The sequence below is a fragment of the Staurois parvus genome, unplaced genomic scaffold (assembly GCF_062004578.1).
Source record: "Staurois parvus isolate SC_StPar_1 unplaced genomic scaffold, SC_StPar_1.0 ptg000564l, whole genome shotgun sequence".
Taxonomy (NCBI): domain Eukaryota; kingdom Metazoa; phylum Chordata; class Amphibia; order Anura; family Ranidae; genus Staurois; species Staurois parvus.
Window position 1 is genome coordinate 6,543,199 of NW_028318360.1, and position 12,672 is coordinate 6,555,870.

Sequence of the window (12,672 nt, forward strand, 5' to 3'; positions counted from 1 at the left end):
CAATCACAGCGGTCTTTTACCACATGACCAGCTGTGTCCAATGACACAGCAGATCAAAGTGTAAATATAGTTTCCAGTTATCGGTAGCACTTTCCTCACACTGTCACAGCAGTGTCTCCCACCAGTGCCCAGAAGTACCTCCCACCAGTGCCCAGCAGTGCCACCCATCAGTGCTGTCCAGACGTTGTGCCCATCAGTGCTGCCAGTCAGTGCCATCAGTAAGTGCTGCCAGTCAGTGCCGTCCATCAGTGTCACCTGTCAGTGCCACCTATCAGTGACCATCATATCTGCATATCAGTACCTCATCATTAATGCCCACTAGTGCTGCCTCATCAGTACAGCCTATCAATGCCCATCAGTGCTACCTATCTGTGCCAACTCATCAGTGCCCATCAGTGCTGCCTATCAGTGCATCTTTATCAACGCACATCAGTGAAGGAGAAAAATTACCTGTTTGCAAAATGTTATAATAGAAACAAAAACAATTTTCTTTTTAATTTTTTTGCTCCTTTTTGTTTATAGTGCAAAAAATACAAAACCCAGTGGTGATTAAATACCACAAAAAGAAAGCTCTATGTGTGTGAAAAAAATTATAAAAATGTCATATGGGTACAGTGTTGCATGACCACGCAGTTATTTAAAGTGCGACAGCGCTGAAAGCTGAAAAGTGGTCTGGGTACCAAGGGAGTATAAGTGCCCAGTAGGCAAGTGGTTAAACAATCATTTCCCGGGACCTATAGGATTAATATATCTTATTTTAAATTTAAAAAAAAGTTTAACATAGCTTCCAACTGAGAGCTCCCAGGAAAACAGGGACAGTAATAGTTAGAGATAGGTAGAAGTTAGAAAGGTGACCACAAAGAATATATATTTTCCAGCATGCTGGATAGTTATTTCAAAGCCCACCATAAACAGTATCTGGTTATCAAAGATAGGCACGTAGACTTTTGTGCACAGACTTTCCTCAACAGATACACTCCAGTTGAATAACAGGTCTGATTAACCTCCCTGGCGGTATGATTATTTCAGATTTTTGGTGCTGAAAGCGGTACCATTATTTTGCATGGAAATATGTATTTTTTTTTATTGTAGGCCTGTCATTTTTATGAATAACTCACTGAAATCTGTCCGAACAAGAGTCTAGTAAATATCCCGGGTAGGATAAAACTTGAAACACGAAATCATAAATTATAATGTAATAAATAATCATAAAAAATAATAATATAATAATAATAAATTTAATTCAATAATATAATCAAACCAAAAACACTGAAATTTGAAATATAGCGCCAAGTTCGCACATCGCTGAGCAAAGTCGCAAAATCGTTTTCAGTGTCTGATGACGAATTTTCCCACGAATCATTTTCACTCAATTCTGCAAGTGGTTCTAATTTACTATCGCTGTTCTCTAGCTGGTCTAAAACCGCTTTTGACCTAAAGGGACGCCATAAAATTTTCTAAGTTTCTAGGCAGATAGAACAGTAAAAATGCAGGCAGGGCACAGGACAAAGCAGTAGGGCCAAAACGTATGTGAAATGCTTTGAAACAGCAATGTTTTGCTATGTAATATTCGTTTACAAAAAAATTACAGTTTTGAAAATTTGTACATTTGCCGCTTCCGGCCCCCGTACGTCCCGATGCTCGCAGGGACCGGAACACAGAACCGGACGCCGGAGGAGATGGTTGGGGATGTTGCAGGAGGGACATCGCGGGAGCAAAGGACAAGGTAAGCGCTGCAAGGAATCCCTGAGCAACGCCACATGTTAAGCCTGAGTGTAGTTCGGGGTTACCGCTTTTGGTACTGAAACTCTACCCCGAGCTACACTCAGGAATACCGCCAGGGAGGTTAAATCTGCCCTGTTTAGGGGCTGTTCAATTGTATTTGCATCCTAGATTCCATACATAGACAAAGTTGAATAAGGTGGCTGTAATCAAGTAAATAGATACGAAAACAACACAATGTAGTCCAGAAGAAGTGACAGTGATGGCAGTAATAACAGACTCACAGGGGCATATATTGGCCAAGGTTTGCACCATGTGATTGTTGGCCTCTCTCACACTAGCAATTCATGTCACTCAAAAGGTATCCATATTGACTTTTTGTAACCATATCCAGCCAAAGCGAACATAATGTCCCAAAATGCCATGAGAGTGATACTTATCAGTCTTGTAAGGAATCCATAATAGGTCCCGTCCGATCAACTTTGGTACAACCAGCCTGCTATATTTTACATACGAATATCGCTAGCAGCTGGTATAGCCACTAGCAATAATCACGGTCTTCTCTTGGCGGGGACGGCTTCCGTCTATCTCCACTCCGGGAGAATACAAGGACTCTGTGGGAGGGATTCCCGTCAGCACTGTCTGTGGTTGAAGGAAAGAAATTTTCTCCATGTATGGCCTGCCTTATACTGATTACACTCTAGAAGGAAGATGGTGATACTTGCCTATTCTGAGGGCACTCTGATCTGGTCACATGATCAGCTCTCAGTGCCAGCTTCAGTGTAGAGGAGGGACAGCCGGTAATGGATGTCCTATAGTAAGCCTATGGGTGACATCACCACACACGCATTGCAGCTATTGTTAGCGATCTCTGCTCTTCACTAAGGGAAATCCTGTAACCGGACCAGAACACCCTCAAATTAGGTAAGTATAAGCATCTTTCCTCTGCAGGTTAGTATAGGGCTTAGGATGGGGGTGGAAGCAGGTTTAACTTCTTTGATTGGACTTCTACTTTAAGGAAAGGTTCCCTTGGAAAGCTACTATTCACACTACCTTTGCAAAGTGAACAGCCTATTTAGTAAATTGATCCCAATGGCTTAGCATGAACAGGACAAATAGAAATGATGAACATTCTAAGTGAGAATGCAGAGAGAAATAAATACCTACGCCCCTCCCCCCACAACTCTATCAAAAGCTGAAAAAACTGACTTTGGATACACTTAGAATTTGCATACATGATGTATTGGTAATCAAACATAAAAGGTAAAGTACCTATCACGCAATATAAAAAAATGCAATAAAAAATAAATGTGGATAGCATAGCATGATGACATACTTTTTTTTTTTTTAATAAGAAAACTCATATGACTCTTATTACTTACTCTTTGCTGTTGTTGGAACGTTTCTCCATATAAAAGCTATCAATTACAAATGCCTTCAGGTGAAAGCTTTAAATTCTCTGCTGTCCAACATGTTTCCTTAGTACATCCATCCTCTTTTCCTCTCTAAAGGAAATCACTAAGCTCCCTTTTGGCCTAGTAAGTTAATATTCTCTGTGCTTAACCTGGTTGTGTGCACCATTTTACTAACTAAAATATGCAAGCAAGGGGAAATGCAAATCGATCCAGAAACACTGACAACTTACTCGTGACCAGCCGTGATCTATACGCCATGTGCTGTGCAGATTTTCCAAAATGGTTCCCCTGGAGTTACAACTCCAGTTACAATAATATGAAACATCACTTAACCTTTAGCACCCTAACACAAGATTCATAATAGATAGAACATCGCCAGTAGCAGTTAATAATTACAGAATTAAATATGGTCGGTGAATCTGGGACAATGGTCGGTCATAATCATAAAACCTCAAACCATGTCTAGACTTTGTGGAGGCAGCGAAAGGGATGAATAAAAAAAAAAAAGCAGAACCCAGAGAAGTAACTCGATCCAAGGGCATGTCTGCTTGCGATTAGTGACTTCAATAAGGTGTCTACATTAGTTTTAGGCTAGCTGTAAAAGAACAATACCTAGTACCAAGTACACTGTAACTTTGTACCATTTTTTCATTTTAGGGGGGAATTTGTACCAAAAATAAAAAAATTGCTGTTTATTTCCCATATTTGTTTCCTGCCAATGGATTAGGCAGCAAGAGTACTTTGAACCAATCAAACGAGTTTGTGACATAGAGACACTTACAGCATTTAAAATATTATATAATCACGAGACCCATCACAAACTTGGGCAGGTTATATTGAATATATCATGACAAAAATGCATAAGCACGTGTTATGTCGTGAGAAAAGTGTTGTGTATTACGTAGAATGGGACTGTAATTTACAGTACTCCAGGAACACATTAATAAAACTACAAAACAATAAAATAAATATTTTATATAAAAACATACAAAATGTATTTATACATGCAAATAAATTACATATTGTTATATACATTATAGCATTTAGATAAAAAATACTTGATACATCTCAAACCACCTTTAAAAATGTAAGATAGTCACCACTGGCAATTTAAATAACTATTTCCCCAAATGATGTTTAACATAACATTTGGGGAAATCACATTATATACTGAAATTTGCCAGTGGTAACTGTAACTAACACTTTTAAAGCTGGTTTGAGATGTATAAAGCTTATTTAACAAAAGTCTCTATATGACAATATGTAACTGATGCCTGTAGAAATACATTTTGTATGTTTATAAAAAAAATAGCTTTTTTGAGGTTTTATTATTGTGTTTTTAGAGTAATGGAACTTAAAAGTCCCATTCCATGCAATACACAATTGTATAAATATCACTTCTGACAGTAACCCAGAGAACAATGGATCTATAATTACCCTATATTTTGACTTAAAAAAAACTGAACATGAAAAGCAAATGTAGGTGCAGATACATAGAAAGGCAAAGTTCAAAGCCAATCACAACTTTTCCTATAAAAATCAAGCTATGCCCAGCTTCCTCCTGTACCTTCCTATAGATCCCTTTAGTGCTGCCCATCAAATTAAATGAACAATAAGGCAGCTTGGAAGGTATAACTAATATTGTCTTTCATTGGACATGTCAATATTTGCATAAATATTCAATTACCTATATTTCTCGATCTACTTTTTTGATGTGTGGTTTTCAATAAAGGAAACCTTTGCCTATGCATTTTTTCATCATATGCTAAGTTCTCCAGGTTTTTGTTAACTTTTGTTTTACATATTAAAATAGCTCTAAACCCAATAATTAAAATAACATATACACTTTATCACGGTGATGCCATTTTAAAAGTTTCTGTCAATCTTAGATCAACTGCAAATTTAACTTAATAAAAAAAACAGTGATTTTGCCATGAAGGACTTTCTAGGGGCACTTGCTGTTATGGGGTGGAAACTGTCTCCCAAGTATTTTATTATACAAATTGGCAGTTGTTTATTATACACAGTGTTTTAGCGAACTACATGTCTTTCAGTTGGGGTTGAGACCAACTTAAATTTGTTCTTGCTCTGGGGGAGGAAGCCAGAGTACCTGGAGAAATCCCACACAAACTGACCTAGCTTGCTTGCTGTGTATTGGGAAGACTCTGACTTATCTAAATCAAAAGCTCAAATGCAAACACTCTTCCTGGGCTAAGACATTGAATACACAAATTTCCTAACACTGAGCACACATTCTAAGAAAACTAGATGTTTTAAAGTGTACACAGTTTCCCAAAGTTTTTAAAGATGAGTAAGTCACATGAAGTCACAGGAGTCTAGGGTCAGAGGAGGACTCAAGGCACCACATCCCGTGTATGAACCATAGACAAAAAAAAAAAAGCTCGAAAGAGCAGGGCCCTCGATCCCCCCATGTTTTGCATTGTATTGGTATTGTTCTGTCACATGTTCTGTCCCCCTTTGTAATGTACAGTGCTGAGCGAACCAGTGGCGCTTTATAAATACTGTATAATAATAATAATAGACAACACAGGAAATGCTCCAAAGGAGCTGGGATTTTTAAGGTGCCAATAATCTACTACAATAACTAAGTTAAAAAAACCCATAATTTTTATTGATCCATATCAATTATAAAAATACTCAGTATATCCATAAAAATAATAAAAACATTTTCCATATACAGACATTCTGATTGGAATAGTATCCGGCATAATTTTACTGTATATTGTGGTAGTGTAGTGATCTCAACACGTTTCACCTATTAAGGCTTCTTCAGGAGAAATGAAGTGCCACATCAATCAAAGCAAGAATAGCTGGAAACCGAGTCACAATTGTTCTAAGATGCTGGCAAAACCCAAAGACACAGCAGTCAGCACCCCCCTCCCCAGGGTGTCAGGGTGGTAAAACAGCACATGTCCACAGACATGTCCTGAATTGCAATTGTTGCTACTATACTGTGTATGAGAGCCATGTTGAGAGTGTATGAGCCTCATATTTGTTTTTTTTTTTGTATCTCCATGTAAGTTATAGGGTCCTGATTACCCCTCCTGTGGCCAATTATATACCACCCTGACAGCCGGCCCTGCACTGCCACCGCCCGTATCTTAGAACAATTATGACTTGGTTTCTAGCTATTTTTGCTTTGATTGGTGTGGTATATTATATCTCTTAAAGAAGTCTTAATAGGTGAAACATGCTGAGATCACTACACCATCAGAATCTACAGTAAAATCATGCTGTGAATATTCCAATCAGAATGTCTGTATATGGAAAATGGTTTTATTATTTTTATGGATATACTGAGTATTTTTACAGTTGATATGAATCAATGATTATGATTTTTTTATCTTATATTGTAGTACATTATTGGTACATTTAAGATCCCAGCTCCTTTGCAGCATTTACTGTCTTGGTAATGTTTTTTGAAGTTATAATAATGCATATTTTATTTTCAATTCTACTGCTTTTTTAGGATTTCGAATGTCTTTTTAGTACAATTTTACTGTTAATACCTTGTGTTACTGGCCTAGTTATACAGAATAACATATACATATATATACTTTAGGGCCTCATTCACACATACGTACATCTGAGAGACAGGCTGCGTGCATGGGATGCACATGTGTTCTGTGCTTCTGTGTGTGGGCAGTCCCATTTGGGTTTATTGGAATGCAGCGGCTACATGACAATTTGACAGCTGTGCAGATGTATGTCCCTGAACTGGAAGGTCAAACACCATAGATGCCAAGGTCCAAGAATACACAATCCATCAGATAGTACTTGCCCCTGGAGATTTTATGATCCAAATTTTGTTGGACCTCTATTCCTTAGTGACAACTGTTAGAGGAAAAGCAACTGGAGTTGGGGCGAGAGAGCCTGTTGAGAACCAAGAGCTTCAAGAGAGAGACATGGCATATATTAAGAATATGGAGCATATATATATATATATATATATATATATATATATATATAAAAGGAGGCAGACAACGCTTGCAAGACACTGGATAGCCTCTGGCAGAAATTTCCAAGTGGCCCAATGTAGCATGGAGCAAACTTAGTTAAGGTCATTGTAAGATGAAGACTCTTTATGGCCAGTCAGACCTTGTCCCCAGGCTCATAATGAGTGAGCTTGGAGTGAAGGTTTGCAGACGTCTTGTATATGGAGGATGTGCTTAGGAGGCATAGTTGTACCAGGAACCAGCTTGTGTTGAAAGAAGTTTGCATGGTGGCCAGAGCAGTAAAATAATTGGACAATGAAATGGGAGGTCAATGTTTTCCAAAAACTACAAAGAATGGCGACTCAAGGAACTGGAATTTGCATTGTTGTCATGAGTGAATTTGGCTCAAGGCAAGAGGGAAATCCCGTTATCATTAGTAGAGAAAAATGATACCAGACTACAAGCCATGCAGTCTAAAAATATCCCAGATGAAAACTGGTGAATTGTGACTGAAGGAAGGGCAGGGAGAGGAACAAAATGATAACCTATCAACCACAACCCAAATGAGTAAACAGGCATCAGATGGTGGAAGATAAGTGATAAAGTCTGGACAAGTGTTCCCAGGGTTCCTTAACCACTTCCAGTCCAGACACTTTTACCCTCTTCCTGTCCAGGCCAATTTTCAGCTTTCAGTGCTATCACACTTTGAATGACAATTGCGTGGTCATGCAACACTGTACCCATATGAACATTTTAGCATTTTTTTGAGACAGATAAAGCTTTATTTTGGTGGTATCTATTCACCGCTGGGATTTAAATTTTTTGTGCTATGTAAATTAAAAAGTCCAAAAATTTTGAAAAAAAAACTGTTTTTCTTATAAAATTTTGCAAATAAATAATATGTCATCATAAATCTTGACCAAAATTTATTCCGTTATATTTTTAGTAAAAAAATAATAACCCAAATTAGTTTATAACCAAAAATTATAATTTTTAAACATTTTCTTTTACATTTTTAAAAAAAAAAAATTATATTATTTTTTCTTTATTATTTATTTTTTTTACATACTGTCACCCCAGCAGTACAGTGTCACCATGGTGACACTGTACTACTTGTGGGGGGTGATGATTTTTTTTTTTTTTACACTGATTGTTTTTACACCCATAAAGGATGTAAACGAAATCATTTCTCCTTCTCTCTAGCTGCATTCTTGCAGCCATTGAGAACTACTGAGTGAGCTGTGATTGGTCACAGCTTGTCACATGGTACAAGGCTGTTGTGAATAGCCTTGTACTATGTGACCTCTGTGATCATTCACAGATTTCAAACGTAGTAAGCTATGATGTCACAAGTGACATCTTGCTTCCTACTCTGCATGTGATCACTGATTGGCCAATCAGTGATCACATGATCAGGTCCTCGTACAGAGGTCCTGTGCGACGATCGGTGTTCTGGAGGACACAGCGGGCACCAGATCGCGGTGCTGCGTGCTCAGGGAGTGCGCACAATCAGGGTGCAGAGAGGCCGTTTATAAACGGCCACTCGACCCTGCACTGCCACCGTCCAACCATTTATATACAACGGCCGGACGGGAGGTGGTTAAGAACAGAAAGAGGCATAAATGAACCCACTGTGGAACATGACAGAACCTTGGCTTTGGCACAGGTAGTACATTGCTCTTAGGTCAAATTTGGAGAAAACCCAGGCTCCAAGCAAGCCATTAAACAGTTTGGTGATGAGATGTATATCAATATTTGTATTATTCATTTAGTTTAAAAGATAAGTTCACCTGTGGACCATTTTTATGGTAGAACATGTAACGTTTCAGTTCATGCACCTCCCCGCCCCCCAATCCCCTCTCCCATTCTCCTTGTGATAGCAGGCGGCACATCTTCTCCTTGCACACGCTGTCACAATTTACAAAGAGTGCGGCCATGTTGGTGGAGCAGAGTTCTGTGTATGAATGAACTACACGTACCGTCGGTAGCCACAGGTAAAGGCTTGCAATTCTCAATGAACTGCAAGGACACAGGTGAGCACTCTCGTATTTCATTGATTCTTCCTGCCTTTCAGTAACTGCCTGCCCATACAGGAGGTATAAGAAGAAAGTTGACTGTCTGCAGAATCCTGGCATTGGTGTTAATGTTAGTGGACTCAGAGAGCCCATACAGTGTGAAAAGCCATGTGTTTATGAGGCTGGGAGGCATCCAGGAGTGGCAAGTGTTTGCGTAGAGCTGACTGTACAAAACTTATACTCATGTATGAGTGACACTTTACATCCAAGCGTGTGCATGCATACAGGAACAGCTGAGGAGCCCTGGACATAGACAGTTTACATCTAGGGCCAATCATCTATCCCTGCATGCATGCAAATGCTGAGATGTGTAGTGACACACATACAACCGCAGACTATTAATTATTTGTACAGGCAGCTGTTTGCAAACACCTGTCAATCCCATCTTTTCATACTGTATAGGCCCCCCCTGCCCGTATGAATCAGCCCTAAAGCTAAACTCCAGAGAGCTATAAAAAATAAAGCCAATTAATGTACCGATGTAAGCATTACAAATGTTTTTGAAAGTAACTAGTGAAGGTACCCAGATTTATCTTGATACAAGCCTCCTTGTATTGTAATTCAGTGTAATGTAGTGTGATGGCGAAGGGCAGCACTGGGAGTTGTTCAGGTGGGCTACATGGTGGGCAACGAGCAAGCAGTCAGGGGGGGAAAGCAATGTAAGAAAAGGGATGACCCCATGAGTGTGCTTCTACATCTTCGTCCAATCAGTAGGCTGGGGTGTGCCCTGACCAAGCTGTCAAATCTGAAATGAAGGTCAAGGATCTGACTGCGCTGCCTGGTAGGCTTTACAGAAAGACAAATTCTTGTTAGGTAAAAGATTTTGGTTGAACTCAACGGACATGTGTCTTTTTTTACCCTGACTATGTAACTATGTCTTTTAACTATATTTAGCCACTAGCCTGGAATTTAGCTTTTAAGTCTATCCAAAACCAATGTTTATTTTCTTAGCTTTAGAACTATAGAGAATAGAAACAAAAAAATTTACATTTTGGTCACCTTGTGGACTTATGTCTTTAATTTACCATTTACATTTGTACTGTGTGTCGGGAGCATAGCTATCCGCTATACTTCTCATGCTCCAATACTGGCCCTGCTGGTCTCAGCTTCTGCAGATGCAAACTCGAATGGAGCTGCTGTGTCCACCCCTCCTCTCCTTCTGCCCAATCACAGTGTACTATTTATTATGTGGACCCATTCACAAAATACAAAGCCTTCTGGGAATGGACAGCGAAGGGGAGGGGAGGGGCGGGCACAGTAGCTGCTGTAAGAAAGCAGCGTCTCCCCTGTGAGATTGCTATAATCCCAGCTCTCAGTAAAACTGTCAACTGTAATTAAAAGAGATAAATCTAAGAGGTGGCATACACCTAGTGACCCAACACATTTTAGAAATTGGTTGAATTCCTGGAGTTCGACTTTAAATGTGGTGCCTGCCTTCATTTTGTTTTTAGGCTTTTCCCCTTTATTTTTTCCTAGTGAAAATAACACTGTCTTAGGATGTCTCGGCTCTGGACGGAGGAGCAAAAGAGACACCTTTGGACAGCAGCATTGTCAATCTGTGTAGATGGTAGTATTAGATGTACTAGCAGATTTGGATGGACGAAAAGTGATATTACAGGCAATTAAAAAAAAACACAGCTCCCCCACTGGCAATCCTAGCCCCTCCTTTCTGCTGAGTGCCCCCAAGCAGCTTGCTATGGGGGCACCTAAGCAGGCTCGGTCCCTAGCCGCTGCTCTACATGTCCATTGACAAACAGAGCTGCAGCTCAGCCCCATCCCCTCTTTCTCCTCATTGGCTCACTGGCTGTGACTGACAGCAGCAGGAGCCAATGGCTCCCGTTGCTGTCTCAGCCAATGAGGAGGAAGAGTCCCTGGAGAGCCAAGGCTCTCAAGCACATCGCTGGATTAGGGGAGGCTGCTGCACACAGAATGTTTTTTCCATAAGTTTAAAAACCTTAAGCCTATATAACCACTTTGACTAACAAATTAAATCTGAACTCAAGCTAACACTTTACAGGCAGTTACAGTAACATTTTTTTTCTCTTTTTTGACATAAATAAATAAATAAAAGCTGATCAGTGTAAGCACCCATGTCAGTGTTAAATAATTTTGCTCAACCTTGCCACTTTTGATGGGCAGCTTGGTCTGATAAAGGGAGTTGAAAAATAACAGACTTACTGGTCAGAATACCAGGTGGAAACAAAGGGAAAGATGCCTAAAAAAGAAAACTAGTTATAATTGTTTGTTTTGGGGTTTAGTACAGCCTTAAAATGATACTATTCTCTGACTTAAAGAAAAAATATTCCATTCCAGTATGTATTCCTAACTTTAAAAATACCTTTTTTTGCTTTCTGCCTCCACTAAATCTTAAGATTCTTTTTTTTTTTGCTGCTATGATCTGACTTCCTGTTAGAGGGTGCCTGCATTCATTCTCCATGGTCCCACTGTAAGAACGTAGCCACCCTCTCTCACTCCTGAGATGGACTATGGGCCGTGGGATCTGTACTGTACATAGAGTGGTGCACATAACCACATATGTTGGACAGCTTGGTGTGCTAAAGGGAGCTGAAAAATAACAGGCTTACTAGTCAGACCACCTGGTGGAAATAAAGGAATAAAGCCCTAAAAAAAGGAAAACAAATTTAGCCACCACATTTAAAGACTGGTAAGCTGCAATATATTCCATGTTTGTTTCTAAGTTTAGTACTACTTTAAAGTGGCACTAAATTATAGTTTAAAAAAATATGTATTCTATTCAAGTATATACTGGTAACTCAAAAAATACTTTCTATTGCTCACAGCGTCCTCTTAAAATTCCTTTTTTTTACTGCTGCGATACAACTTCCTGCTAGAGGGTGGCTTTCTCCATAGTCCAGCTGTATGTAGGAACTTGGCCACCCTCTCTTTCTCACTCCCGAGATGAGCTAGGGACTATAAGATATGTACTGTACATAGAATGGTGCACATGACAGCAACTAACGTGCACTGCTCGTTTCAAACAAATGGAACTGAAGGGGAAAGGGATAGGTTCAGAAGCTCATGGAGGATGTTAAAAGGAGTTAGAAAAAACACAATAAGAAGCAATGTCATGAAAAATAGATTACAGGGCCATTAAGTCGTGGATATGTGCAAATTATTTTTAAAAATAAGGATATAGTTTAGTGTCACTTTAGTTAAGTTTGGGTAATTCAAAAAAGGGTTTGAGAAACTTACAAACTGCATTTTATTAGATCATCCCTTTAGGTCTGGGCCAGTTAAATAAATTTAGCATGTTAAAGGAACTTGAAGTGGAAATATACTCAAGCTTTCATTGCAAAGAAGGGCCTTTCTGACAAGTGATGCTATTTGGAGAAAGATGAAAAAGAATCCCTGATGGTGTGGAGGAATGTAAGATTGGCAGTCTTCAAGCTGAGGAAAAGAATAATGACACAGGTTATATCTGGAATTTGTTTCCCTTAAATGGTTCTTCTTTTTTGTTCTATACCGGTTTGAGTTACTCGATCC

General features: G+C 39.3%; 1 protein-coding gene across 1 annotated transcript in view; it reads right to left on the bottom strand.

The window, feature by feature from the left end:
• The window catches only part of CPZ (carboxypeptidase Z), a 123,791-nt gene that overhangs the window by 38,570 nt on the left and 72,549 nt on the right, over nt 1–12,672 (bottom strand). The window lies entirely within an intron of this gene.